This window comes from Triticum aestivum, chromosome 6B (genome assembly GCF_018294505.1).
Source record: "Triticum aestivum cultivar Chinese Spring chromosome 6B, IWGSC CS RefSeq v2.1, whole genome shotgun sequence".
Classification (NCBI taxonomy): Eukaryota; Viridiplantae; Streptophyta; class Magnoliopsida; order Poales; family Poaceae; genus Triticum; species Triticum aestivum.
The window spans coordinates 229,306,873-229,334,301 of NC_057810.1; the positions used below are offsets into that span (position 1 = coordinate 229,306,873).

The 27,429-nt window shown below is 41.0% G+C and overlaps 7 non-coding genes across 7 annotated transcripts; all 7 read left to right on the forward strand.

The window, feature by feature from the left end:
* The first annotated feature begins 6,439 nt into the window (after window positions 1-6,439).
* Window positions 6,440-6,539, forward strand: LOC123140419 (small nucleolar RNA R11/Z151). The gene has a single exon (XR_006469983.1). It is a non-coding gene; the product is annotated as a small nucleolar RNA R11/Z151 (small nucleolar RNA).
* A 155-nt stretch (window positions 6,540-6,694) lies between these two features.
* LOC123140420 (small nucleolar RNA Z152/R70/R12) lies at window positions 6,695-6,788 on the forward strand. The gene has a single exon (XR_006469984.1). It is a non-coding gene; the product is annotated as a small nucleolar RNA Z152/R70/R12 (small nucleolar RNA).
* A 56-nt stretch (window positions 6,789-6,844) lies between these two features.
* LOC123140410 (small nucleolar RNA Z112) lies at window positions 6,845-7,029 on the forward strand. Its single transcript, XR_006469975.1, has one exon. It is a non-coding gene; the product is annotated as a small nucleolar RNA Z112 (small nucleolar RNA).
* Window positions 7,030-7,079: 50 nt separating this feature from the next.
* LOC123140450 (small nucleolar RNA snoR2/U65) lies at window positions 7,080-7,225 on the forward strand. The gene has a single exon (XR_006470009.1). It is a non-coding gene; the product is annotated as a small nucleolar RNA snoR2/U65 (small nucleolar RNA).
* Window positions 7,226-7,289: 64 nt separating this feature from the next.
* Window positions 7,290-7,410, forward strand: LOC123140247 (small nucleolar RNA SNORD14). The gene has a single exon (XR_006469891.1). It is a non-coding gene; the product is annotated as a small nucleolar RNA SNORD14 (small nucleolar RNA).
* Window positions 7,411-7,632: 222 nt separating this feature from the next.
* LOC123140404 (small nucleolar RNA Z43) lies at window positions 7,633-7,728 on the forward strand. Its single transcript, XR_006469970.1, has one exon. It is a non-coding gene; the product is annotated as a small nucleolar RNA Z43 (small nucleolar RNA).
* A 69-nt stretch (window positions 7,729-7,797) lies between these two features.
* LOC123140320 (small nucleolar RNA SNORD34) lies at window positions 7,798-7,881 on the forward strand. Its single transcript, XR_006469944.1, has one exon. It is a non-coding gene; the product is annotated as a small nucleolar RNA SNORD34 (small nucleolar RNA).
* Window positions 7,882-27,429: the final 19,548 nt, after the last annotated feature.

Below are 27,429 nucleotides of genomic sequence, written 5' to 3' on the forward strand. Positions count from 1 at the left end.
TTCGCCGCCGCCGCCGCAGAAGGCTCAAAGAAGACGATCGGTCCCATCCTACAAGTCGAGGGGTAACTATAACGGTCATCGTAAGCATAACCTTAACCACTAACCCTAAGCACTAACCCCCACCCCACATTTGGTCTTCTCACACCAAAAAACCAAAGGCATCATTATTATAGTCAACTTAAGTCATAAGCATAACCCTAAGCACTAACCCTAACCACAACCCTACTTTTTACTATGAAGTGTCATATCCACTAACTTGGCACTATAATAAGCACATATATAACCTTACAAATCAACTTGATAGTTTATTTAACACAAAATGACTAAAACTTATGTCATATACATAACCCTAAGTACTAACCCTAACCACAACCCTAGTTTCTACTATGAAGTGTCAGATCCACTAACTTGCCACTAAGTAAGCACATATATAACCTTACAAATCAACTTGGTTGATTTAATACAAAATAACTAAAACTAGGGTTTGCAACAAAGTGAACAATGCAACCAAATGAGATGATTCCAACCAACAAAAGTGTGAGGGGTGATAGAGATACCTTCAAAGATGAAAATAGTCTGGATCCACCGGACAAACTCAAAGAATGAAGATGGATTTGGGGAGGGAGGTGAAAAAGAGACCAGCTCGGGGAAGAAAGATGTTGAATGTGTGGGTCTGTAAGGGGGTGGGGGGTACCTTATCCTTTTTCTAGTGGCTGGGGTGAGGGTAGGACCCTACCGCCTTAGTCTCTGGCGGTAGGACTGTGTACCCTACCACCAGAGACTATGGCGGTAGGGTCCTACACTCACCCCAGCAACAGAAGAGAATTGTAAACATCAGTTTTGACAGTTTTTCAGAGCAAACAACATCATATATGCACTAGTTTTCACAGCATAATATAGAAGTTCATAACATGTAATAAATAGAGCACAGTAGAAAATAAGTCTAACATAACACTTGAAATATAAGTCCTCAAGTGCAAAGCAAACTAAAAGCTCATGATAGTCCAACATGGCCAAACACTAGTTTAACATGCTCAGACACTAGTTCATCGTCCCTTTCTTCCTCTCTTAGAACACCCCTCATTCACGGTCTTCTTGCAGCGATAAGGAAGTGGCTTTTGGAACAGTGACAAGCTGAGTGGATCTTCATGAGGTTGAGAAACCCTTTTTGCTTGGGAGGCCGGTGGTGCATCCATCATTTGTGACATGTTCATCTCTTCCGGGGCTTCTTCGTCCTGCAAGTCCACCTCCTCTTCCTCCTCAGATTCACCGGAGTCGCTGCCACCACCGGTGTGGCTAGTATTAGCACCGGCGTGGCTAGAAGAAGTGGCGGCTCCACTTGCCTGCACCATCGATGTGCTCGGAGCATGCACATCTACGCACCCGGGCTTGCGCATCCAAGAATGCTGACTAGCTTCCGGCAACGTTTCATGAAACGCTGCAGCAACAACAACAATAACAAAGAGACAAACATTTTTAATGCAACATGGTAAGGACTTGTGAAGTAAAAAGACTTGTGAAATAAAAAGAGAGTAAGGACTTCGAGTGCTTACTTTCACCGTTTCCCTCAAGGTAGCATTCGACTTCGGAGTCCCGGGGTTATGGATTAGTGCATTCGAGCCTTCAATGATACTTCTATTGAGCGCAAAAGTCTGAAAATTAAAAGTAAGCTCAAAAGTTTGCACAATAAAGATAATATGAATCCACTCTCCAAATAGGTTCACAAGACTTACCACTCTATCAGTCAAGGGCGCATACACTCTATGAAAACCTTGTGTACTTCTCACTATGGCGTCATACTCATCGTCCGATTCATTGTTTGCATCATGATCTGCGAGATCTGCGTCGGTCCACCTTGGCCTCAAACGCACCCGAAATCGCCTCCCATTGTCATACCACTTTAGATGAGTTCCTTTGTAATCCCTCATGTCCGCCAAAGTCATATCCGTCTCTCTAGAACCGAGCCTCTGCATCCACATCTTGACATACCTAGAATGGTATTGTCCCCACTCAAGCACATTCTGATTATTCTTTCGGTTCTGACTGCAAAGAATGACAACAACAGAGCATAAGAAACAATTTGAAACCTTGTATTGTTGGTTAACATAGCCTCGGTTAGGTAACTCACTTGTGAAGCTCAAGTCCCCCCGTGCTTGCTGGCTCCGGTGGGGTGCGTCGCCTTATACCAAATTGCAAGGGCACTCGATGCGGTAGATGCCACTCGACAGCATAAATGCATATGAGAGGGCACCTGATCTGCCAAAGATGAGAGTCCCTAGTGCACATCTGGTTCAATGTGAAACCCCTATTTGCCTCGTAAGGCCTCCAGTTAACCTGTGAAAGAGCTATTAGTTTGCCCAATGCATTTAATGAAAGCTTAGGGAAATTATTGAATTGTATACCTGACGATATGTGAGGCTTTCCATCTTGTTGATAAAGTTCTTGTACAATGACTTGTTCTCGCTTCCAAAAATTCTAACCCTGTCCCAAGAGAATGCCACGGCGGGGAGTCGAAAAAAAAATCATCTTCTTCGTCAAGGCCTACCCACATGTGCGGTGAAGGATGCTTTTTAGGATGCCCAACCGGCAAACGCTCCCACATTCAGACCAAGAGGCCCCAAATACATCCGCCCATGCATGGCTTCTTGGTGGTTTTCCTACATGTGACGTCGAGCTGCAAACCAACAATCAAACTGTGATTTCTTTATTCTTGTACATTTCTATTCACAAAAAAAAGAGGAGAATATGTGGTACAATTCTGTTTTTCATACACTTGGCCTATAGCTAGGACTAGTGCTTGTTTACATCCTCCTAAGATTTTTTATAAAAGTTCATCTAGTAAAATGTACCAGAATAGAATTCTGGACTTGATGTCTTGTATGATCCTAAAATGACATTTATAAGAGTTGGAGGAGTGCTCTTTGTAGGAATTCATGAAAACATACTACCATGCTTAATGGATATTTGCATAACTTGTTACTTGACGATATAAGTAGGCGAGCCCAGCAGACCCCCAACTGTACTTCTCGTCCCAGTCGGCCAAGAAGTCAAGAAACATCCAAGGAGCTACGTCTCTAGAGTAGTCTCCAAAGACCATCTGTGATAGGAGGTGCCACACGTACGCTCGAGCATACTGCTGCACGGTCTCCTCATTGGCATCTGCAGGGCATCCCGACCTATGCTGCTGGAGCCAAGGGAATGGGACGCCGTTTTTCCTGTTGTCAGTCCTTCCCTGCTCACTAGGAGAGGTCGAGCAGTCACCGATGAGAGTGGTAACCCTCGCATGCTAGTTCTTGCTGTCCACTCGTCTGGTGAGAGCCTTGCCGTCAATGGGAAGCCCAATGATCATGGCAAAGTCCTCCAACGTCACCGTCAGCTCGCCACAAGGGAGATGGAAGCCGTGTGTCTCCGGCCGCCAACGATCAACGAGGGCGGTGAGAGCTAAATGGCACATCAATGGCGGCACGCGCTTGAACTGAAGAACAAACGGTAGGAGCCCGACACGCTCAAAGTACGCTCGTAGCGCACGTCATATACCATCGGGTTTGCCGCGTGTGGCTCCTAAATCGCACCACAACAAGTTTATGTACAAAAATAAAGAAATATGTCAGAAACTTCCTTCATTAAAAAAACAAAAGCATGAAAATGTCAAAAGCAAGTCTGTCAAAATTGTTACCTCTCCACGCTTGATAGCACGGGCACGATGATCCTTGTCAAAAGCAAGGTCAAGCCCCGTATACAAACGCCCATTGTTCTCATCCTCGGCCATCCTAACACATATTTTTTTTTCACTTATTAGCCAACATCGTCTATACATATGAATAGAAAAACTATAACCATACATCTTCAATTATAAACTGCAAAATATGAAAATACCATACTATTTATATGCATTCTCCATCACAACATTTGCAACTATATGAAATACACAAATTTTCACACTATGCATTAACCACCTACCAATTTTGCAAAAAAATCATCCTCACAATTTTGCAATACATTAACCATCTATGAATTTTGCAATGCCTTCATCCTCACAATCTTGCATTCACCATACAGAAAAATTTCTCATACAATTCATATCTACATAACAAAAAAAATGGACCAACATATATGCACTCACCAACATATCCTCACATATCTTGCAATGCTTTCACCCACACATCCTTACATAAGCCTACTACTAAATCATATACTACTAAACAACTAAAACATCATTAAAAAATCAACATCAAAATCTAGGTTGCACCTAGTGCCAAAAATAGCTTCAAAAATAAAAAAGCATTGCGAAAAGAGATTGGAGGGATTGAAGGAGCTTACCGGCCTCTTCGATTTTCCCCAAAGATCTGCAGAAATGGTGGAGGGAAGAGGGACATCGAGGGAATTCCCTATTCGCCGCTTACTGCAGCAAGTAGTCGTCGCTTCGCATAGGGCGCAGCTCACCCTGGGCCGGCCCATTTGAGTGGTTTCGCCTCGCAAGATGAAACGCAAAAACCAATAGCGCCAGTGATCGAACCTACGACCTCCAGTAGCAGTGCACACCGCGCTAGCCACCGCGACAGGCTCGTGTATCTGTAAGAATAGCAATGTTAAAGAAACTAAAAGCGACGAAAAAACATTTGTTCCTTCTACTGTTTTTTCTTCTATCTTATTCTGTTCTTTCTTTTTTCTCGTTTTCTTTGTTTTTCTTTTTAAATACTTTTGTACTTTTTCTTTGTAAGCTTTCCGAAAAGTTCAAATATGGTTCAGAATTTTCAAAAAGGTTCTTTTTGTCAAAAATTGTTCATATTTCTGAAATAGTGTTCACACTGACAAAAATTTGTTCACAATTCCGAATCATGATTTTTTTGTTTGTTTGTTCAGATTTTCAAAATTTTGTTCACATTTGAAATCTTTTTTAAATTAATTCAAAAAATGTTCGAGTTTCAAATCTTGTTCGCATTTTCAAAAAATGTTCACAATTAAAAATAATGTTCGCATTGCCAAATTTTGTTCAGAGTTACAAAAAATGTTCCCTTTCTCAAAAATTGTTCACATATCCAAAAATATGTTCGCTTTCTTCAATTTTTTTTCCAAGTTTTAAAAAATGTTCGAGTTTCCAATCTTGTTCACATTTTCAAAAAATGTTCACAATTCGAAATAATGTTCGCATTGCCAAATTTTGTTAGAGTTACAAAAAATGTTCCCTTTCTCCAAAATTGTTCATAGATCCAAAAAATACGTTCGCTTTCTTCAAATTTTGTTCCAAGTTTCAAAAAATGTTCGCCTTTTCTATTTTTCGTTTAGAATTATATGAACTGTGCTTGTTTTTCAAAATTTGTTCAACATTACAAAAAAACTTTGCTGTTTTTCAAAAATTTGTTCACAGGTCAAAAAATGTTCAACATTTTAAAATAATTATTCGCTATTTTTGGAATTGTCCGCGTTCAAAAACAGATACAGGTTTTGAAAACGAACTGCGTTTTTCCTGGAAAAAAAAGAATGAACTGCGTTTGAACTTCTAAAAAAGTTTAGATCTGTCGTGGATTATGTTCTTATAGAGTTTGCTGCTTACTATTGGCAAAGAATGCTCAGTGGTGCAGTGGCTAGCGCACGCGGGTACTATTCGTGAGATCTTGAGTTTGAATCTCCAGCTGCCGTCAGTTTTTTGCGTTGTATTTTACGTCAGTACGTGCTCCTTCGTGGCCCGGCCCAAACGAGGCACCCCCTGTGCGAAGCCCCTCCAGTCTGCCGCAGAATGCGGCAGATAGGAGGTCCCGACATCGAGGGAGGGGATCGGGAGCAGCAGAGTGACGCCGCTCGCCTTTGTTCGAGACGAGGAGAGGAGGAAGAACGGGCTGGTGGGTAGGGTGAGGCCCGCCCGCAGCCACCAAGCAAAGAATTGCCTGTTCGACACCTATCGCCATCCGATCAGACGGTAGGGTGCGACATCCTACCGCCGCGGTCTGGTAGCCACTTATCCACGTCAGCACGACAGACGACGCTGTCGACGTTGACCCGGTCCCTACCGCTAGCGCCTGTGGCGGTAGGACATTTTAGCCTACAGCCAGCTCGGGTGTCGGTAGGAAAAGGGTCAGATTCGAAATTCTTTCTGGAGATGGGTCAGATGCGGCTAAAAGAGGGCAAAAGGGTCAAAACAGTGAATTTGGCCCCCAACACACACCTAACCCACGGGCCAGCTCATGCCCATCTCCAAACCGAACTCACGGGCCGTATTGAACTCTAAATCGGTCGTAACACAGCCCCGGCCCACTCACGAAGATCTCTCTTCGTCTTGCACGGCCTCGAAGGGAAACCTAGATCTATTTCTGCCCCTATATATATTGGCCGACCGAGAGCCCTGAACCCTAGCCGCAATCTGCCTCGACTTTTTTCTCAACCACATCCATGTATTTCTGTTTATCCATTCATCTATTTTACTGGTGTATGATAGGGGGGATAGCTTGTGATGATTCAGGTCCGAGAGGATCTTAGCGGATTTCGGTGAGGCGGATTCATCCGCCGTTGATCGATTCATGTTGTTACACACGCTGAAGCTTTCCCCTCGATTCGGTTGCCGATTCGTTGCCTTCTCTGGTGATTTATTTTAGTTTGTCGAGCCGCTGATCGATCCATGCTCCTACAAACGCTGAGGCCTTTTTCTCCGACGCTTCCGTTTTAGTTTTCATTCGCTTTTTGTTTTCTTCCATGATGCGACGCTATGATGATTCATATAGGTTTTCGGCAGTGGTGGCATCTGTCACCGTGAGCCATCAAACCAAAAACGACTTCTCTTTCCACTGAGCATCGCCATGATCCATTGTTCTTTCCTCGTCTGTTTTCGTTAGTTTGTTGAATTCTTCATGTCTCGGTGAAGAGCTCTGGACCATAGGAAGTGCCGTATGACACTGTAAAAAGCAGCTGTTTCTCTGCCGCTGCAAGTGCCTGTCCTCTTATCCTCACCTCTGTGGTTTGGTCTAGGATGGAAATACCCATTTGCGCCAGCTTGATTCAGTTGTGTGAGTGATTTTAAACGGGTCTCTGACGGATTTCTGCTATTACTTCTTTCTCTTAACCTAACCTTTTGGTGTTTTTTGTTGGGCCCGATGCCACGTCTCCGGTAGCTGCAGCCTTGACCGGAGATGCTACATTGTGCCGAGAGAGAGTTCTTGGACGTTTCACATTTGATAGGAACCTGTGGCTGCAAATCAGTTGGTACACAGAGCCGTTTTTTGTGATTACATTTTGCGCTTGCATAACCATAATATAGTACTAGTTGCTGTTGGTGATTTGTAATTGGTGTAAATCAATGGTGATGATGATAAAACTTAGGCTTGTTTCTCAAAACATTCGCAGTTGCCGCCTAAGAGCTTTCGCCCTGCCAGGCTTGAGAGCTAATGCTGCTAATTCCTTCCTTGGATGTCTGAGCCATGTTGATTTCCCCTATTTAATCATGTTTTTTTGGTGGCTTCTGTAGGATCTTGGTTTTAATCTGGGTAGAGAACAAATAATTTGTTATGTATGTTTAAAGGTGTGCATAGTGCAGCAGAGAGATATGCATGAATGGTAGAACCATGAAATCCCAGCTGCCTGCAGGGTTTTATACACAACAAATGAAATATTTTTACCCTCGTGGATGTTAAGATGAATTGAGGGCGGTGAAGATTGATATTTGGTCTCGTTCGTCGTAACTGGCATTTGTTTGCCTTGCCGACCATACTGCTATATCACCACCCATATTCTGAGTCCTCTGAATACATATTTTCCTTCTTTTTTGTTTTGATGCATATTCATTTTGTTGTTTCATTTTTTTTGTCATCTTACCTATGATGAGTTGCGAACTGTATTGCCTACATTGTTTGATCAAAACTTATGAGAAGCTCATGCAACGTCTGAGGATGAATAAGAAGACCAAAAAAAGTGTTGTCTTCTGAAATGAAACATTTTTTTGTTTATGATTTCATTTTGTTCTTATGATGCTGAATGATGTGCATAGTTCAAATGATCTACTCCCTCCGTTTGGAATTACTTGTCTACGAAATGAATGTATGTAGATGTATTAATTGTTGCAGATACATCCATTTGTATCCATTTTTTTGAGAAGTAATTCTGAATGGAGCGAGTAACTGTGATTACTTTAACAAATAGTCTTTGCCCCTAGCTGCTGGCAATTACAGCAACTACTTCTGCTCTGCAATGTTGATTAGGATCATAACTGAATTAACTTATCCAACTGACCTGACAAATTTGACATAGTATCTGGATTCTGCAGCACCTTACCCTCTGCATGTCGCCAAGGAAGGCATTGTTACCGAACTTGCCCGATTGATATCTGCTGCAGGGCGATCTTGGCCTTCCACATCTGGGTGAACACTTTGTATGGCCATAATAATATAACGAAGGGGTCTTTTAAGAGCTGTATTTTTTGTTGTAAGAAGATATGAATTTTGTGTTTGTCTCCTAATGCCTGTTTGGTTTGTTAGTAACATTTGATTTTCCTGTCTTAAGGGTTGTTTGGATAGCAAGTATTAGGCGTTGGTTTATAGAAAGAGTTTTTAGCAAAACCAGTTTTACTATTTTTTCTGTTAAGAATGAGTTTGTATAACGTTTGGGTTGGATAGTGTGTTTGATTTGATAGATTCAGAGTCCTATTCCTATTCTACGGTCAGCTTCATATTCCCGTCACATTCGATCTCCGGATAGCCGATTCGCCTGCCGTCGGACGCACGAAATTACCGCCGTGAACACGAAATTACCTCTGTCTGAAATTACTTGTTATCAAAATGCATCTAGATATTACCATTTCAATGATAAATATCCTGACGGAGGGAATAGAACCTGCCCAGAGCGATGATCAATTCTACCGGCCGGCTGCAGTACCCATGAAACGTGTACATAGAAGCTTAGCTACCGAGGGAAACAAGCTGGGTCGATTTGATCCGCCGGCTACGACCTTGGCGGCGACTGCAGATTCTGAATCCGCCGGCTACGCTCAAGGAGCTGACCTTGGCGGCGACTGCAGATTCTGACCTGATGAACATGCCCACGAGGATCAGCCAGAGAGATGTAGAAATCGCGTTTGAAATTCCTGGTTTATGGGAATCCAGTTTTGCATATCTGTGGATTAGTTAGGAGCCAAATGTCGTTTTAGCTGGTTAACAGTTCAACCGATTCTTTATTCCGTCTATCCAAACAACCCTTAGTATGGCTTTAACGTGACAAGGAGATCCAAACTAGAAAATCTTACACAGTACAAAAACCTTGGGAAACATGTTTCCCTAAACCTAGGAACAAACTGAATGAAACAAGAGAAACCTCTATGTCATGTCGTCTATAATAGCTCCAAATCGATTATCAACTATACGGGCTCCAAATCGATTGCAGGTTAACCGCCTCTTTTAAAAAAGGCCTTGGTTTTCTCTGTCTCACGCCAGCAGCACTGTCGGTTAGCCTCTCCGTGGGAGGGCTTCGTCTTTATATTTTGAATTTTGTTTTGAGTTTTGTTAGGATTTGTGCAGGAAGATGAGATGGCGGTGCCTCCCTAGCCCTTGTTCTGGTGGTGCGTCTAGCATCATGGGACGTTCATGTGTTTCAAGTTTGATACTTGCTACTTTTCAACGACGGCGGTTGCTGTTCTAATGCGCTGGTCTCATGGGGCCTTAGCAAGATGTTTTTTTGACTATTTAATGCTTCGTAAGGGAGGGGCGATGATTGCAGCGCGCCTTCGGCTGCTTAGTGTTCCTAGTTGTCACTAGATGGACCAATGTGGTTATTTCTGGTGTTTGTTGTACTGTCATGACTCCAAAGATGACCCTTGAACTGGTAGACTCTGTTGGAAGCCATCCAATGTTGATCATTGTTTGTCAGTTCAGACCAATTTTCCTACAAATTGGAACCAAATGTTTTGAAGGTGGTGTTGTGAGAGTTCGGATAAGAAGGCGGATGTCCTTTGGTGGCGACAAAAATTCTCACTCTTCTTCGATCGTGTTGCTCTTCACCTAATTTTTGCTCTCGTCTCACACTCTTTTCTCCTACTGAATTGGAGAAGAGCCTGTCGAGATGGAGGTGCTGGAGGATCATTGGAAGATCAATTGAGCACTGAAGGCCGCAAAGGAGGAAAAGAAAACAGAGGGCATGCCGGCGGTGTACGTGGTGGGCGTGCTAGTCATGAACAAGGTGAAGGTCACGGACTGGGTTGCGGTGCCCTAATAGTGTTGCCCATTGTACAAACCCGCCATGGCTGGAGCATTGCAAGGCTCTGTACTTCTACGCCGCCAAGCAGCTTGGTAGGCAGTCCGCGGCAACCGTCGCTGAGAAGTGCCTTTCATTGTACACGTAAATGCGTTGCTGCTGTTCTTGTTGGATTGTTCTTCGTTGCAGTCCGTGACAACCGTCGCTCAGCAGTGCCTTTCATCGTACACGTAAATGCGGTGCTGCTGATCTTCTTGGATTGTTCTTCGTCGCAGCTTTTCGGGCACGACCGACTGGCGGGGAGTAGATGGGTGCCCGCACGTGGTTCGTTGTTATGCCTAAAGCGAGGGAGCCATCGTATGATGACGCGGACATGAAGATGTTCGGCCCAATCTAGCAACTACACCCAAACACAGCCACGTTACACCCAATCCTAGCAAGATTGGGTTGCTGGATAGCAGAAGAAGGATGATGATCCAAATGATTTTGTCGGTGATTCGAAGGAGAGGGGTGGAGGAGAAAGCTTCAATATGCGGGAGGACGAGCTGTTGTGCGATCCATGGTTGGCCACTAGTCTCAGTCCGATTCATGACACAGAGCAAAAGGGCACAATGTTTTGGGCCAACATTCACACATGGTTTCATGAACAAAAGCATTCCGTGCCCTACTCTGACACGATCATCCGCAATCGTGAATCAAAGTCCCTCAACCATTGATTGTACACCATCCAAGAGGCCGTTTGGAAGTATTGGAACCACTTGAAGCATCTCATCGCATGATGGCCTAGTGGTGTGCAAATCATCGAGCAAATAAATTCATTTGGCCGAATATGTTTACTTTCATAGCCGGATATGCATAGTTTTGTTGATCATTAGATATGCATACTTTTGTTGGTCACTTGCCGGATATGCATAATTTTGTTAATCACTTGCCGAATACGTGTAGTCATTGACAATGTTTTATTTTGTAACCTTCTCGTGCATGTACGGTGTTAAGAAGTTGGAGAAGAAAAACTTCACCATCACGCGTTGTTGGTTGAAATTGAATGGGCAACCATTAGATCAATCTAGGGATGACAGCTTAATTGCTTAAATTATTATACATACCATTAGATCAATCTAGGAATGATAGCTTAATTGCGATGCATATTTTAGGACAAAATAATGCTAAACATGATTAATGATGGTCAAGAGCCTTTAAATTTTGATTTGGGGATACTAATTCCTCCTTGTTTAAAGTCGGGCAAACATCATGCGCTAAAAAGAAGAATATAGACAAGCCTAGAGCTCCATTATTCACAACTTTAAATATGTGTTGTTGTTTGAATGTTGGTTGGGCACAAGCATGGACCCTATACGTTAAACCGAGCAAAACGACGTCAAATATTGGTCAAAAGCCATAAACTCTACCATGACCAAATGCACTATGTGAAGTTGCACCCTATCCATAGCGACCACAATGAGGGCTCTCTCCAACATAGATTGTCCACCATCCAAGAGAACGTTAGCAAGTTTGTTGGTTTCTACAAGAAAAGTGGTAGGCCGGAACAAAAGTGGCATTGGATTACAAAGTCATGAAACTTTGGTGGCGAGTTTCTACCAACAAACTGAGAAGAAGCCTTTCACTTTGTCCCATTGTTTGTTGAAATTGAATGGAAAAGCAAAGTGGCAAACTGTTGTTAATGAGCTCCACAATGGCACTAAGAAGTTGAATAAACATGATGGCACTAGCTCCAATCAATTGCTTCCATTGAACGATGACAAAAATGTGGATGGACGGACATACAAGCCACCGTGCCAAAGAGGAACCAACAGATGATGGGAAACAAGTGGAGGAGAGAGGCAAGCAAAGTGGTCACCAGAACATAAGGGGAGGAGATCCGAAGAACCTTCAGAGATCTTCTTAGTTTTGGTCCTTTCATCTCCATTATCATCTCATCCTTCACTATTGTAAGAGGAATTCCAAGTTGTGAGAACAAGTTGTAACTCTATTCATACTCATTTGGAGATGAAAGCTATTTGAGTTATCCATTTCATCTTATTGTGGACCTTCACGATATTATCGGTATGGTTTTCATGGGTTTAATCTCTGTTGTGATTGGTTTCTCGCTTATGATGCGTGATTAATTCCTCCTAGGTGTGGGAAATTTAGGTACGTGGTAAGATTCATTTGTGCTTGGTCTATATGACGTCATTTGTGTTTGTAGTCTTATGATCTGTCTAGTAAGTTGTTATACTGGGGCGAACCCTATGCGTGTAGTCCAATTTAAGGGCCCAGGCAACACAATCTCAAGAATTACATAGGTAACACATTATTTAGGAAATCTGCGAGCTCTGACGTGACATGTGGAGACATCTATGAGAACCGAAGACAATATGAGATAACGGTGATCCACGAAAACTTAATGTTTGGTTCCAGTCCAAGGACCTTAATTGTGGAGACAACCACTGTGTGCCAACGACAAAGCAGGACCATCGAATGAAATGTAATCGTGAGAGGAGTTCCAAGACTTTAAGGTGATCCGCCTACAGAATAGACATATCAAATACTATGAACATGATACAAGGTAACTAGTATTACCGTCACACTAGCACACTTGATATATACCATGAGATGAATTCTCTCCACGCCTAATCTCTCCATTGCAGGAAACACAACTCTACTTTCACGTTTATTTATGTTATTTACTTTCAATAGTTTTTACTGTTGTTACTATAAACCTTTTATCCTTATCACTCTGGCTTATCCGTCCACTAGGACAGTGATGAATGATATTTTTACACTCATTCTTCCTTTGTTAAGACCGATATATTTCATTAGAACCAAGATATTCGCTCTGATATTACTAATAATGATTAATGACTGCAAATGATTCAAAAAATCCTCTCTTTGATGTGTTTCCACAGGAAATGGGCTAAAAAGGGAAGAAATGATTTGAGAATATGGAAGGGGGTGGAAATGGAGCAAGAAGGAATCAACAAGAGGCGCGCCAGAAGAAACAACATGAAAGAAGGAGTTCGATACGACCACATGCAATCATATAAGCGGTCGTTTGACGTGGATTCCAAGGCGTCTCATCCACCCAAACGACTTTTATAAAGGGGACCCATCAAAATGTCAACAACACATCGTCAAGCAAGACAGAATAGAACCATCGTCACCCCACTTCACAAACCCTAGCCGCTGCCATTTCCATCTCCATAGCCACCATCACCACTATAGTCCATCTCCCCCTAGTTTATACGTGTAATCGTGCATCACACAAGGCATCCATTGTAAGACATATTTGAATCAATCAATATTCAAGATGTGTTCTTCTTGCAATCTAATCTTCACGTGTGAGTAGTTCGGTAAGGTATCGGTTGAGGCATAGGCCTTGCAACCCTCTATATTTGTTGTAGGGATCAATGGAAGGGCTTTCAATTAACATCCCGTATGTGTGAAATAAAATTGTTCCGTAGGTATCTCTTGTCTTGTCCGTGATCTTCATCCCTACAGATACGCAGGATCATGGAGATCGATGCACAGAGAGGCTAAGGGTAGGAAGAACTTGAAGTGTCATTCTGAACAACAATGACAAAAGGGTTTAGTACGGTGATGCGGATCCAATCCTTGGGGATTCATGAGGTGTAGTCATTAAATGCCCAAAGCTCTTATCTGATTATTTTAATCTTAATTATCGAGGCAACCCCACGCCGTGGATATGGCCTTCGGTAGGACAACTAATTCTTGATGCAAGACTCGTGCCGGTCAAGATGTTATTTGGACACACCCCCACTTCGGTTCGTAACAAGCACATCTCGATGGCCGACTTCTAGCGCACAAATTAAGATCATATTTGGCCCAACACAAATACATGGCTGTAAGCATAAAGACCTTATACCTGTACCTATTTTTATTTCTAGTGTTTGAATCATCATTTGCTTGATTGATCCGGTCAAAAGCCCAAATTGATCCTTTAACAAAAGCTTGCTAGAGACCATTGCTTCAAGGGAGCCTTCTTCTCATGGGTTTCATAACCCAGCACCATCTCTGGGGAAATAGGTGGATGATACTTTCTGTTCCTTTGCCGGATCACTAAAAGGAGGTATCAAGCCCTTTTTTTGGGCCGTTGTCGGGGAGTAGTTTAGTGTTCCTAGTCTTTGTGTTTAGAGCTTCTGTTAAAGTTCAATTTCAGTTTTTGTTTTAGTTTAAGTTTTATTTTTGTTGCAAGTCTTGTCAGTTGAAAACCCCCAAAAAGATTGCCATGGCTCGTAATCTTGGAAGTTTTTCTACTCCCATCAATAACTTCATGCGTGAAATGCTACCTCCTGAGCTTCCGTTGGTTTTTCCCTTGAAGAGGAAAGGGTGATGCAGCAAAGTAGCGTAAGTATTTCCCTCAGTTTGAGAACCAAGGTATCAATCCAGTAGGAGACAACGCACAAGTCACCGAATACCTGCACAAACAATCAACAACTTGCACCCAACTCGATAAAGGGGTTGTCAATCCCTTCACAGTTACTTGCAAAAGTGAGATCTGATAGAGATAAATAAACGGTAAAGTAAATATTTTTGGTATTTTTGGTTTATAGATTGGAAAGTAAATATTACAAAATAGTAGATCAGAAACTAGTATAATGTAAAATAGAACTTATATGATGGAAAAGAGACCCGAAGGCCATAGGTTTCACTAGTGGCTTCTCTCAGGATAGCAAATATTACAGTGGGTGAACAAATTACTGCCGAGCAATTGATAGAAATGCGCAATCTTATGACGATATTTAAGGCAGTGATCATGAATATAGGCATCACGTCTGTGTCAAGTAGACCGAAACGATTCTGCATCTACTACTATTAGTCCACACATCGACCGACTCCTGCCTGCATCTAGAGTATTAAGTTCATAAAGAATAGAGTAACACATTAAGTAAGATGACATGATGTAGAGGAATTAACTCAAGCAATATGATGAAAACCCAATCTTTTTATCCTCAATGGCAACAATACAATACATGCCTTGCTGCCCCTACTGTCATTGGGAAAGGACACCGCAAGATTGAACCCAAAGCTAAGCACTTATCCCATTGCAAGAAAGATCAATCTAGTAGGCCAAATTAAACCGGTAATTCAAAGAGACTTGCAAAGATATCAAAACATGCATATAAGAATTCAGAGAAGAACCAAATAGTATCCATAGATAATCTCATCATAAATCAACAATTCGTCGCATCTCGGCAAACACACCACAAAAGAATATTACATCGAATAGATCTCCAAGAACATCGAGGAGAACATGGTTTTGAGAATCACAGAGAGAGTAGAAGCCATCTAGCTATGGACCTGTAGGTCTGTGGTAAACTACTCACGCTTCATCGGAGAGGTAATGGTGTTGATGTAGAAGACCTCCGTGATCGAATCCCCCTCCGGCAGGACGCCGGAAAAGGCCCCTAGATGGGATCTCACGGGTACAGAAGGTTGCAGCGGTGGAAAAGTGGTTTCGTGGCTCTCTTGGATGTTTCTAGGGTATAAGAGTATAATAGGCGAAGGAGCTAGGTCAGGAGACCCATGAGGGGCCCATGAGGTAGGGGGCGCGCCCTCCTGCCTCGTGGCCGCCTTGTTCCATCTCTGATTTCATCTCCAAGTCTTCTGGTTTCCTTCTAGTCCAAGAAAGATTATCGCGAAAGTTTCATTCCATTTGGACTCCGTTTGGTATTCCTTTTCTACAAAACTCTAAAATAAGAAAAAACAACAGAAACTGGCACTGGGCTCTCGGTTAATAGGTTAGTCCCCAAAATAATTTAAAATAGCATATAAATGCCTATTAAACATCCAAAACAAATAATATAATAGCATGGAACAATCAAAAATATAGATACGTTGGAGACGTATCAAGCATCCCCAAGCTAAATTCATGCTCGTCCTCGAGCAGGTAAATGATAAAAACAGAATTATTGATATGGAATGCTACAAACATATTTATCCATGTAATTTTCTTTATTGTGGCATGAATGTTCAGATCCGAAAGATTCAAAACAAAAGTTTAATATTGACATAAAAATAATAATACTTCAAGCATACTAACAAATCAATCATGTCTTCTCAAAATAACATGGCCAAAGAAAGTTATCCCTACAAAATCATATAGTCTGGCTATGCTCTATCTTCATCACACAAAATATTTAAATCATGCACAACCCCGATGGCAAGCCAAGCAATTGTTTCATATTTTTGATGTTCTCAAACCTTTTCAATCTTCACGCAATACATGAGTGTGAGCCATGGATATATCACTAAGGTGGAATAGAATATGGTGGTTGTGGAGAAGACAAAAAGGAGAAGATAGTCTCACATCAACTAGGCGTATCAACGGGCTATGGAGATGCCCATCAATAGATATCAATGTGAGTGAATAGAGATTGCCATGCAACGGATGCACTAGAGCTATAAGTGTATGAAAGCTCAAAAAGAAACTAAGTGGGTGTGCATCCAACTTGCTTGCTCACGAAGACCTAGGGCATTTTGAGGAAGCCCATCATTGGAATATACAAGCCAAGTTCTATAATGAAAATTGCCACTAGTATATGAAAGTGACAAAATAGGAGACTCTCTATCATGAAGATCATGGTGCTACTTCGAAGCACAAGTGTGGAAAAAGGATAGTAACATTGCCCCTTCTCTCTTTTTCTCTCATTTTTTTATTTGGGCCTTCTCTTTCTCTTTTTTATGGCCTTTTTTTTATTTTTATTTCGTCTGGAGTCTCATCCCGACTCGTGGGGGAATCATAGTCTTCATCATCCTTTCCCCACATGGGACAATGCTCTAATAATGAAGATCATCACACTTTTATTTACTTAGAACTCAAGAATTACAACTCAATGCTTAGAACAAAATATGACTCTATGTGAATGCCTTCGATGGTGTACCGGGATGTGCAATGATTCAAGAGTGACATGTATGAAAGAATTATGATCGGTGGCTTTGCCACAAATACGATGTCAACTACATGATCATGCAAAGCAATATGACAATGATGGAGCGTGTCATAATAAATGGAACGGCGGAAAGTTGCATGTCAATATATCTTGGAATGCCTATAGAAATGCCATAATAGGTAGGTATGGTGGCTGTTTTGAGGAAGGTATATGGTGGGTGTATGGTACCGGCGAAAGTTGCGCGGCACTAGAGAGGCTAGCAATGGTGGAAGGGTGAGAGTGCGTATAATCCATGGACTCAACATTAGTCATAAAGAACTCACATACTTATTGCAAAAATCTATTAGTTATCGAAACGAAGTACTACGCGCATGCTCTTAGGGGAATAGATTGGTAGGTAAAGACCATCGCTCGTCCCCGACCGCCACTCATAAGGAAGACAATAAATAAATAAATTATGCTCCAACTTCATCACATAGCGGTTCACCATACGTGCATGCTACGGGAATCACAAACTTTAACACAAGTATCTCTCAAGTTCACAACTACTCCACTAGCATGACTCTAGTATCACCATCTTCATATCTCAAAACAAACAAAAAGAATCAAACTTCTCATAGTATTCAATGCACTTTATATGAAAGTTTTTATTATATCCATCTTGGATGCCCATCATATTAGGACTAAATTTATAATAAAAGAAAATTACCATGCTGTTCTAAAAGACTCTCAAAATAATATAAGTGAAGCATGAGAGTTCAATAATTTCTATAAAACAAAACCACCGTCGTGCTCTGAAAAGATATAAGTGAAGTACTAGAGCAATATTGTCTAGCTCTAAAGATATAAGTGAAGCACCTAGAGTATTCTAATAAATCACGATTCACGTGTGTGTCTCCCAAAATGTGTGTACAGCAAGGATGATTGTGGTAAACTAAAGAGCAAAGACTCAAATCATACAAGATGCTCCAAGCAAAACACATATCATGTGGTGGATAAAAATATAGCCTCAAGTAAAGTTATCGATAGACGAAGACGAAAAAGGGCATGCCTTCCGGGGCATCCCCAAGCTTAGGCTTTTGGTTGTCCTTGAATATTACCTTGGGGGGCCTTGTGCATCCCCAAGCTTAGGTTCTTGCCACTCCTTATTCCATAGTCCATCAAATCCTTACCTAAAACTTGAAAACTTCACAACACAAAACTCAACAGAAAATCTCATAAGCTCCGTTAGTATAAGAAAATAAATCACCACTTTAAGGTACTGTTGCAAACTCATTATTTATTTATATTGGTGTAATATCTACTGTATTCCAACTTTTCCATGGTTCATACCCCCTGATACTACCCATAGATTCAACAAAATAAGCAAACAACACGAGAAAAACAGAATCTGCCAAAAACAGAATAGTCTGTAGTAATCTGTAACTCCCGAATACTTATGTAACTCTAAAAATCCTACCAAAATTTGAAAACCTGAGAAATTTGTGTACCAATCCAGATAAAAAATAATCAGATCAAAATCACGTTTCTGTCAATTTTCAAAACTAATTTACTAAGCATAAAAGTTTCTGATTTTCAGCAGGATCAACACAACTATCACCGTAAGCTATCCTAAAGGTTTAACTTGGAACAAACACTAATTAAAACATGAAACCACATCTAACCAAAGGCTAGATGAATTATTTATTACTAAATAGGAACAAAAAGCAAGGAACAAAAATAAATTTGGATTGCCTCCCAACAAGCGCCATCATTTAACACCCTTAGCTAGGCATAAAAACGTGAATAGATCTAGGTATTGCCATCTTTGGTATGCAATCCATAAGTGGATCTCATAATAGATTCATAAGGCAATTTAATTTTATTCTTAGGAAAGTGTTCCATGTATTTCCTTAATGGAAATTGGAATCTAATGTTTCCTTCTTTCATATCAATAATTGCACCAATCGTTCTAAGGAAAGGTCTACCAAAAATAATAGGACATGTAGGATTGCAATCTATATCAAGAACAATGAAATCTACGGGAACATGATTCCTATTTGCAACAATAATAACATCATTAATCCTTCCCATAGGTTTCTTAATAGTGGAATCCGCAAGATGCAAATTTAGAGAACAATCATCAAATTCACGGAAACCTAACACATCACACAAAGTTTTTGGAATCGTGGAAACACTAGCACCCAAATCACACAAAGCATAGCATTCATAATCTTTAATCTTAATCTTAATAGTAGGTTCCAACTCATCATAAATTTTTCTAGGGATAGAAACTTCTAATTCAAGCTTTTCTTCAAAAGATTGCATCATAGCATCAACGATATGTCTAGTAAAAGCTTTGTTTTGATTATAAGCATGAGAAGAATTTAACACGGATTGCAAAAAGGAAATACAATATATTAAAGAACAATTATCATAATTAATTCCTTGAAATCCAAAAGAGTGGGTTCATTGCTACTTAAAGTCTTGACCTCTCCAGTCCAACTTTTATCAATTTTTGCATCTAGATCTAAAAACTCGAATTATTGGGACGCCTTTTAACTAAAGTTGACTCATCTCCAGTCCCATCTTTATCAAGATTCATATTGGAAAACAAAGATTTAATAGAGTCACATCAATCACTTTTAGATCTTCATCATTATTATCATTAAAACTAGAAGAACACGCTTTTACAAACCAATCTTTCTTAGCACGCATCTTAGCAGTTCTTTATTTGCACTCATCAATGGAAATTATCATGGCTTTGAGAGACTCATTGATATCATGCTTAGGTGGGATATATCTAAGTTTCAAAGAATCAATATCAAGAAAAAATTTATCCACGTTCCTAGCCAAATCATCAATCTTGAGAATTTTTTCTTCAATCAAAGCATTGAATTCTTTTGCGAACTCATAAATTCTTTAACACTATTCTTAAAATCAGAGGGCATCTTATTAAAATTTCCATAAGAGTTATTGTAGGAATTACCATAATTATTAGAGTAATTACTAGAACACGACCTAGGATTAAAATTGCCTCTATATGCGTTGTTACCAAAATTGTTCCTACCAACAAAATTCACGTCTATAGATTCATTATTATTCTCAATCAAAGTGGACAAAGGAATATCATTAGGATCAGAAAGAACACTTTTATTAGCAAATAATTTCATAAGTTCATCCATCTTTCCACTCAGAACATTAATCTCTTCATTCGCATGAACCTTTTTACTAGTGGATCTTTTGGTGTGCCATTGAGAATAATTAACCATAATATTTTCTAGGAGCTTAGTAGCCTATCCTAAAGTGATTTCCATAAAAGTGCCTCCTGTGGCCGAATCTAAAAGATTTCTAGAAGCAAAATTCAATCCGGCATAAATTTTTTGTATAATCATCCACAAATTCAAACCATGTGTAGGGCAATTACGTATCGTCAATTTCATCCCGTCCCAAGATTGTGCAACATGCTCATGATCAAGTTGCTTAAAATTCATAATATTGTTCCTAAGGGAGATGAGCTTAGCGGGAGGAAAATACTTAGAGATGAAAGCATCTTTATACTTATTCCACGAATCAATACCATTTTTAGGCAAAGACGAAAACCACGTTTTAGCACGATCTCTAAGCAAAAACGGGAATGGCTTCAATTTAACAATATTATTATCCACATCTTTCTTCTTTTTCATATCATACAAATCAACGAAATTGTTTAGATGGGATGCGACATCTTCACTAGGAATGCCAGAAAATTGATCTTTCATAACAAGATTCAACAAAGCGGCATTAATTTCACAAGATTCAACATTAGTAGTGGGTGCAGTTGGAGTGCTAATAAAATCATTGTTGTTGGTATTGGAAAAGTCACACAATTTGGTATTATCTTGATCCATCGTGACAAAGCAAGCAATACAACACAAGCACACAAGAAGCAAGCGAAAAATACAAATGGAAGAGGGTGAAGAAAAGGCAAATCTTTTCAAAAATCGTTTTAGAGGTGGGGGAGAGGAAAAATGAGAGGCGAATGGCGAATAATGTAATGCAAGGGAGAATAGTTTATGATGGGTACTTGGTATGGCTTGACTTGACGTAGATCTCCCCGGCAACGGCGCCATAAATCCTTCTTGCTACCTCTTGAGCTTGCATTGGTTTTTACCTTGAACATGAAAGGGTGATGCAGCAAAGTAGCATAAGTATTTCCCTCAGTTTGAGAACCAAGGTATCAATCCAGTAGGAGACAATGCACAAGTCACCGAATACCTGCACAAACAATCAACAACTTGCACCCAACGTGATAAAGGGGTTGTCAATCCCTTCACGGTTACTTGCAAAAGTGAGATCTAATAGAGATAGATAAACGGTAAAGTAAATAATTTTGGTATTTGTGGTTTATAGATTGGAAAGTAAAGATTGCAAAATAGTAGATCGGAAACTCGTATAATGTAAAATAGAACTTATACGATGGAAAAGAGACCCGGGGGCCATAGGTTTCACTAGTGGCTTCTATGAAGATAGCAAATATTATGGTGAGTGAACAAATTACTGCCGAGCAATTGATAGAAAAGCGCAATGTTATGACGGTATCTAAGGCAATGATCATGAATATAGGCATCACGTCCGTGTCAAGTAGACCGAAACAATTCTGCATCTACTACTATTACTCCACACATCGACTGACTCTTGCCTGCATCTAGAGTATTAAGTTCATAAAGAACAGAGTAACACATTAAGTAAGATGACATGATGTAGAGGAATTAACTCAAGCAATATGATCAAAACCCCATCTTTTTATCCTCGATGGCAACAATACAATACGTGCCTTGCTGCCCCTGCTGTCACTGGGAAAGGACACCGCAAGATTGAACCCAAAGCTAAGCACTTCTCCCGTTGCAAGAAAGATCAATCTAGTAGGCCAAACTAAACCGATAAGTCGAAGAGACTTGCAAAGATACCAAATCATGCATATAAGAATTCAGAGAAGAACCAAATAATATTCATAGATAATCTGATCATAAATCCACAATTCATCGAATCTCGGCAAACACACCTCAAAAGAATATTACATCGAATAGATCTCCAAGAACATCAAGGAGAACATGGTATTGAGAATCAAAGAGAGAGAAGAAGCCATCTAGCTACTAGCTATGGACCAGTAGGTCTGTGGTAAACTATTCACGCTTCATCGGAGAGGTAATGGTGTTGATGTAGAAGCCCCCCATGATTGAATCCCTCTTCGACAGGACGCCGGAAAAGGCCCTAGACGGGATCTCATGGGTACAGAAGGTTGCGGTGGTGGAAAAGTGGTTTTATGTCTCTCTTGGATGTTTCCAGGGTATAAAAGAATATATAGGCGAAGGAGCTAGGTCAGGAGACCCATGAGGGGCCCACGAGGTAGGGGGCGCGCCCTCCTGCCTTGTGGCCACCTCGTTGCGTCTCCGACTTCATCTCCAAGTCTTCTGGTTTCCTTCTGGTCCAAGAAAGATCATCGCAAAAGTTTCATTCCATTTGGACTCCATTTGGTATTCCTTTTCTGCGAAACTCTAAAATTGGCACAAAAAAACAGAAACTGGCACTGGGCTCTCGGTTAATAGGTTAGTCCCCAAAATAATATAAAATAGCATATAAATGCCTATCAAACATCCAAAACAGAAAACATAACAACATGGAACAATCAAAAATTATAGATACGTTGGAGACGTATCATGAACCCATTGCACAACTTGGGATTCCAGCCACTGAGTATGAGATCAAACCGAACTTAGTTTCCATGGTTCAACACGACCAATTTGGAGGCTCCGCTTCTGAAGATGCTGGTATGCACTTGCATAATTTTACCGAACTGTGCAACATGACATACATTAAGGATTATTACCCTCGCGCTTTGAAGTTGCTCCTATTTCCTTTCTTCCCGAGAGGAAAAGCAAAAGAATGGCTTCTAGCTCTAGCTAGAGGCAATATAACTTCCTGTGTTGATTGTTGCAGCATATTTTTATTCAAGTTTTGCCCACCTGCAAAAAATATCCAGCTTCATTCTTAGATTACAGGTTTCAAGTAGGAAGAAGGTGAGCCGCTAGCGCTTGCGTGGGATGGAATCAAATAAGCCATAAGGAATTGTCCTAACCATTGAATGGAGGAATGGTTAATCCTTCTTATGTTTTATAATGGTTTAAATCATGTCGAGGAAAGTTGCATGGAAAACAAAAAACTGTCTACGCACACGCAAGATCTATCCATGGAGAAGCATAGCTACGAGAGGGGGAGAGCATCTTCATACCCTTGAAGATCGCTAAGTGGAAGCGTTTATCAACGCGGTTGATGTAGTCGTACACCTTCACGACCCGTCTTGATCAAGTATCGAATGTACGACACCTCCGCGTTCAGCACACGTTCAACTCGATGACGTCCTCACCTTCTTGATCCAGCAAGAGGGGTGAAGTAGTAGATGAGTTCCGGCAACATGACGGCGTGGTGACAGTGGTGGTGAAGAACAATATCCGCAGGGCTTCGCCAAGCACAACGAACACTATGACGGAGGATAAACTAGAGGGGCGGGGTTGCTGGCACACGACTTGGTAAATCTTGATGTGTTCCGGGTGCTAGCCCTGCCCCTCTATTTATATGTTGAGCCCTGGGGTCGTTTCTTGGAGAAAGAGCATCCTCAAAGACGGTTTAGCCCGCAAGGCAAGAGTCCTTCTTAGACTCCAGGAGCAGATGCCAGTCCCTAGCATCTCGCCTCTTTGGCTCCCGCAAAACTGCCTTTTGCACCTTCCTAAAGCCCCGTGGGCTTTACCCCTTGGCCCAAATAGAGTGTTCTCGTACCCGAACATTTTGGGAAACATCGAAACCCCTTCCAGTAAATTCTAGAACCCTTCCAGAGACCAAACACTATTATCCCATATATCAAATTTTACCTTCGGACTATTCCAGAGCTCCTCATCATGTCCGTGATCTCATCCAGGACTTCGAACAACATTCATAACTCATATAATACTATATCATCAACGGATGTTAAGCGTGCGGACCCTACGGGTTCGAGAATGATGTAGACACGACCGAGACACTTTTTCGGTCAATAGCCAATAGCAGGTCTTGGATACCCATATTGGTTCCTACATATTCTACGAAGATCTCTATCGGTCGAATCTTTATGACAACACACATAGTTTTTGTCCGCTGGTATGTTACTTGCCCGAGATTCGATCGTTGGTATCTCCATACCTAGTTCAATCTTGTTACTCGCAAGTCTCTTTACTCGTTCCATAATGTATTGCCTTGTAACTAACTCCTTAGTCACTTTCCTTGCAAGTTTCTTGTGATATTGTATTATCGAGAGGGCCCAAAAATACCTCTCCGTCACACGGAGTGACAAATCCCAATCTTGATCCATGCCAACCCAACAGGCACCTTCAGAGATACCCGTAGAGCACCTTTATGATCACCCAGTTACGTTGTGACATTTATTGGCACACAAGGCATTACTCTGGAGTCCGAGAGTTGCATGATCTCATGGTCGAAGAAACCTGTATTTGACATTAAGAAAGTAGTCACAATAAACTGAACGATCATATGCTATGCTAACGGCTGGGTCTTGTCCATCACATCATTCTCCTAATGATGTGATCCCGTTATCAAATGACAACTCATGTCTCTGATCAACGAGTTAGTCTAGTAGAGGCTCACTAGGGACACGGTATTTGTTTATGTATCCACACATATATTTAAGTTTCCAGTCAATACAATTCTATCATGAATAATAAACCTTTATCATGAATAAGGAAATATAATAATAATAACTTTATTATTGCCTCTAGGGCATATTTCCATCAGTCTCCAACTTGCACTAGAGTCAATAAACTAGATTACATTGTAATGAATCTAACACCCATTGAGTCTTGGTGCTGATCATGTTTTGCTCGTGGAAGAGGCTTAGTCAACGGGTCTGCTACATTCAGATCCGTATGTACTTTACAATTTTCTATGTCTCCATCCTTGACATATTCACTAATGGAGTTGAAGCGTCGCTTGATGTTTTTGGTTTTCTTGTGAAACCTGGGATCCTTAGCAATGGCAATTGCTCCAGTCTTGTGACAAAAGATTGTCATTGGACCCAATGCACTGGGTACTACCCCTAGGTCGGATATGAACTCCTTCATCCAGACTCCTTCATGTGTTGCTTTTGAAGCAACTACGTACTCCGCTTCACACGTAGATCCCGCCACGCCGCTCTGCTTAGAACTGCACCAACTGACAGCTCCACCATTTAATATAAACATGTATCTAGTTTGCGAGTTAGAGTCATCTGGATCTGTATCGAAGCTAGCATCGATGTAACCCTTAATGACGAGCTCTTCGTCACCTCCATAAACGAGAAATATATCCTTGGTCCTTTTCATGTACTTCAGGATATTCTTGACAGTGATCCACTCCTGGATTACTTTGGTACCTCTCTGCTATACTTATGGCAAGACACACATCAGGTCTGGTACACAGCACGACATACATTATAGAACCTATGGTGGAGGCATAGGGAATGACTTTTATTCTCTCTCTATCTTCTGCCGTGGTCAGGCTTTGAGTCTTACTCAATTTCACACCTTGCAAAACAGGCAAGAACCCCTTCTTGGACTGATCCATTTGGAACTTCTTCAAAATCTTATCAAGGTATGTGCTTTGTGAAATTTCTATTAAGCGTTGCTACCTCTTGAGCTTGCGTTGGTTTTCCCTTGAAGAGGAAAGGGTGATGCAGCAAAGTAGCATCAGTATTTCCCTCGGTTTTGAGAACCAAGGTATCAATCCAGCAGGAGACAACGTACAAGTCACTGAATACCTGCACAAACAATCAACAACTTGCACCCAACGCGATAAAGGGGTTGTCAATCCCTTCACGGTCACTTGCAAAAGTGAGATCTGATAGAGATAGATAAACAGTAAAGTAAATATTTTTGGTATTTTTGGTTTATAGATTGGAAAGTAAAGATTGCAAAATAGTAGATCGGAAACTGGCAAGATGTAAATGAGATTCAATAATATGGAAAAGAAACCCGGGGGGCATAGGTTTCACTAGTAGCTTCTCTCAAGATAGCAAATATTACGGTGGGTGAACAAATCACTGCCGAGCAATTGATAGAAAAGCGCATAGTTATGATGATATCTAAGGCAATGATCATGAACATAGGCATCACGTCCATTTCAAGTAGACTGACTCTGGCCTGCATCTACTACTATTACTCCACACATCGACCGCTATCCAGCATGCATCTAGAGTACTAAGTTCATAAAGAACGGAGTAATGCATTAAGTGAGATGACATGATGTAGAGGAATTAACTCAAGCAATATGATGAAAACCCCATCTTTTTATCCTCAATGGAAACAATACAATACGTGCCTTGCTGCCCCTACTGTCACTGGGAAAGGACAATGCAAGATTGAATCCAAAGCTAAGCACTTCTCCCATGGCAAGAAAGATCAATCTAGTAGGCCAAACTAAACCCATAATTCGAAGAGACTTGCAAAGATATCAAATCATGCATATAAGAATTCAAAGAAGAACCAAATAATATTCATAGATAATCTGATCATAAATCCATAATTCATCAGACTCGGCAAACACACCGCAAAAGAATATTACATCGAATAGATCTCCAAGAACATAGAGGAGAACATGGTATTGAGAATCAAATAGAGAGAAGAAGCCATCTAGTTAATAACTATGGACCCGAAGGTCTGTGGTAAACTACTCACGCTTCATCGGAGGGGTAATGGTGTTGATGTAGAAGCCCTCCATGATCGAATCCCCCTCTGGAAGGACGCAGGAAAAGGTCCCTAGATGGGATCTCACGGGTACAGAAGGTTGTGGCAGTGAAAAAGTGGTTTCGTGGCTCTCTTGGATGTTTTCAAGGTATAAGAGTATATATAGGCGAAGGAACTAGGTCAGGAGAGCTACGAGGGGTCCATGAGGGTGGGGGCGCGCTCTCCTGCCTTGTGGCTTCCTCGTTGCGTCTCCGACTTCATCTCCAAGTCTTCTGGTTTGCTTTTGGTCCAAGAAAGATCATCACGAAGGTTTCATTCCGTTTGGACTCCGTTTGGTATTCCTTTTCTGCGAAACTCTAAAATAGGCAAAAAAAACAGAAACTGGCACTAGGCTCTTGGTTAATAAGTTAGTCCCAAAACTAATATAAAATAGCATATAAATGCCTATTAAACATCCAAAACAGATAATATATTAGCATGGAACAATAAAAAATTATAGATACGTTGGAGACGTATCAAGCATCCCCAAGCTTAATTCCTGCTCGTGCTCGAGTAGGTAAATAATAAAAACAGATTTTTTGATGTGGAATGCTACCTAACATATTTATCCATGTAATTTT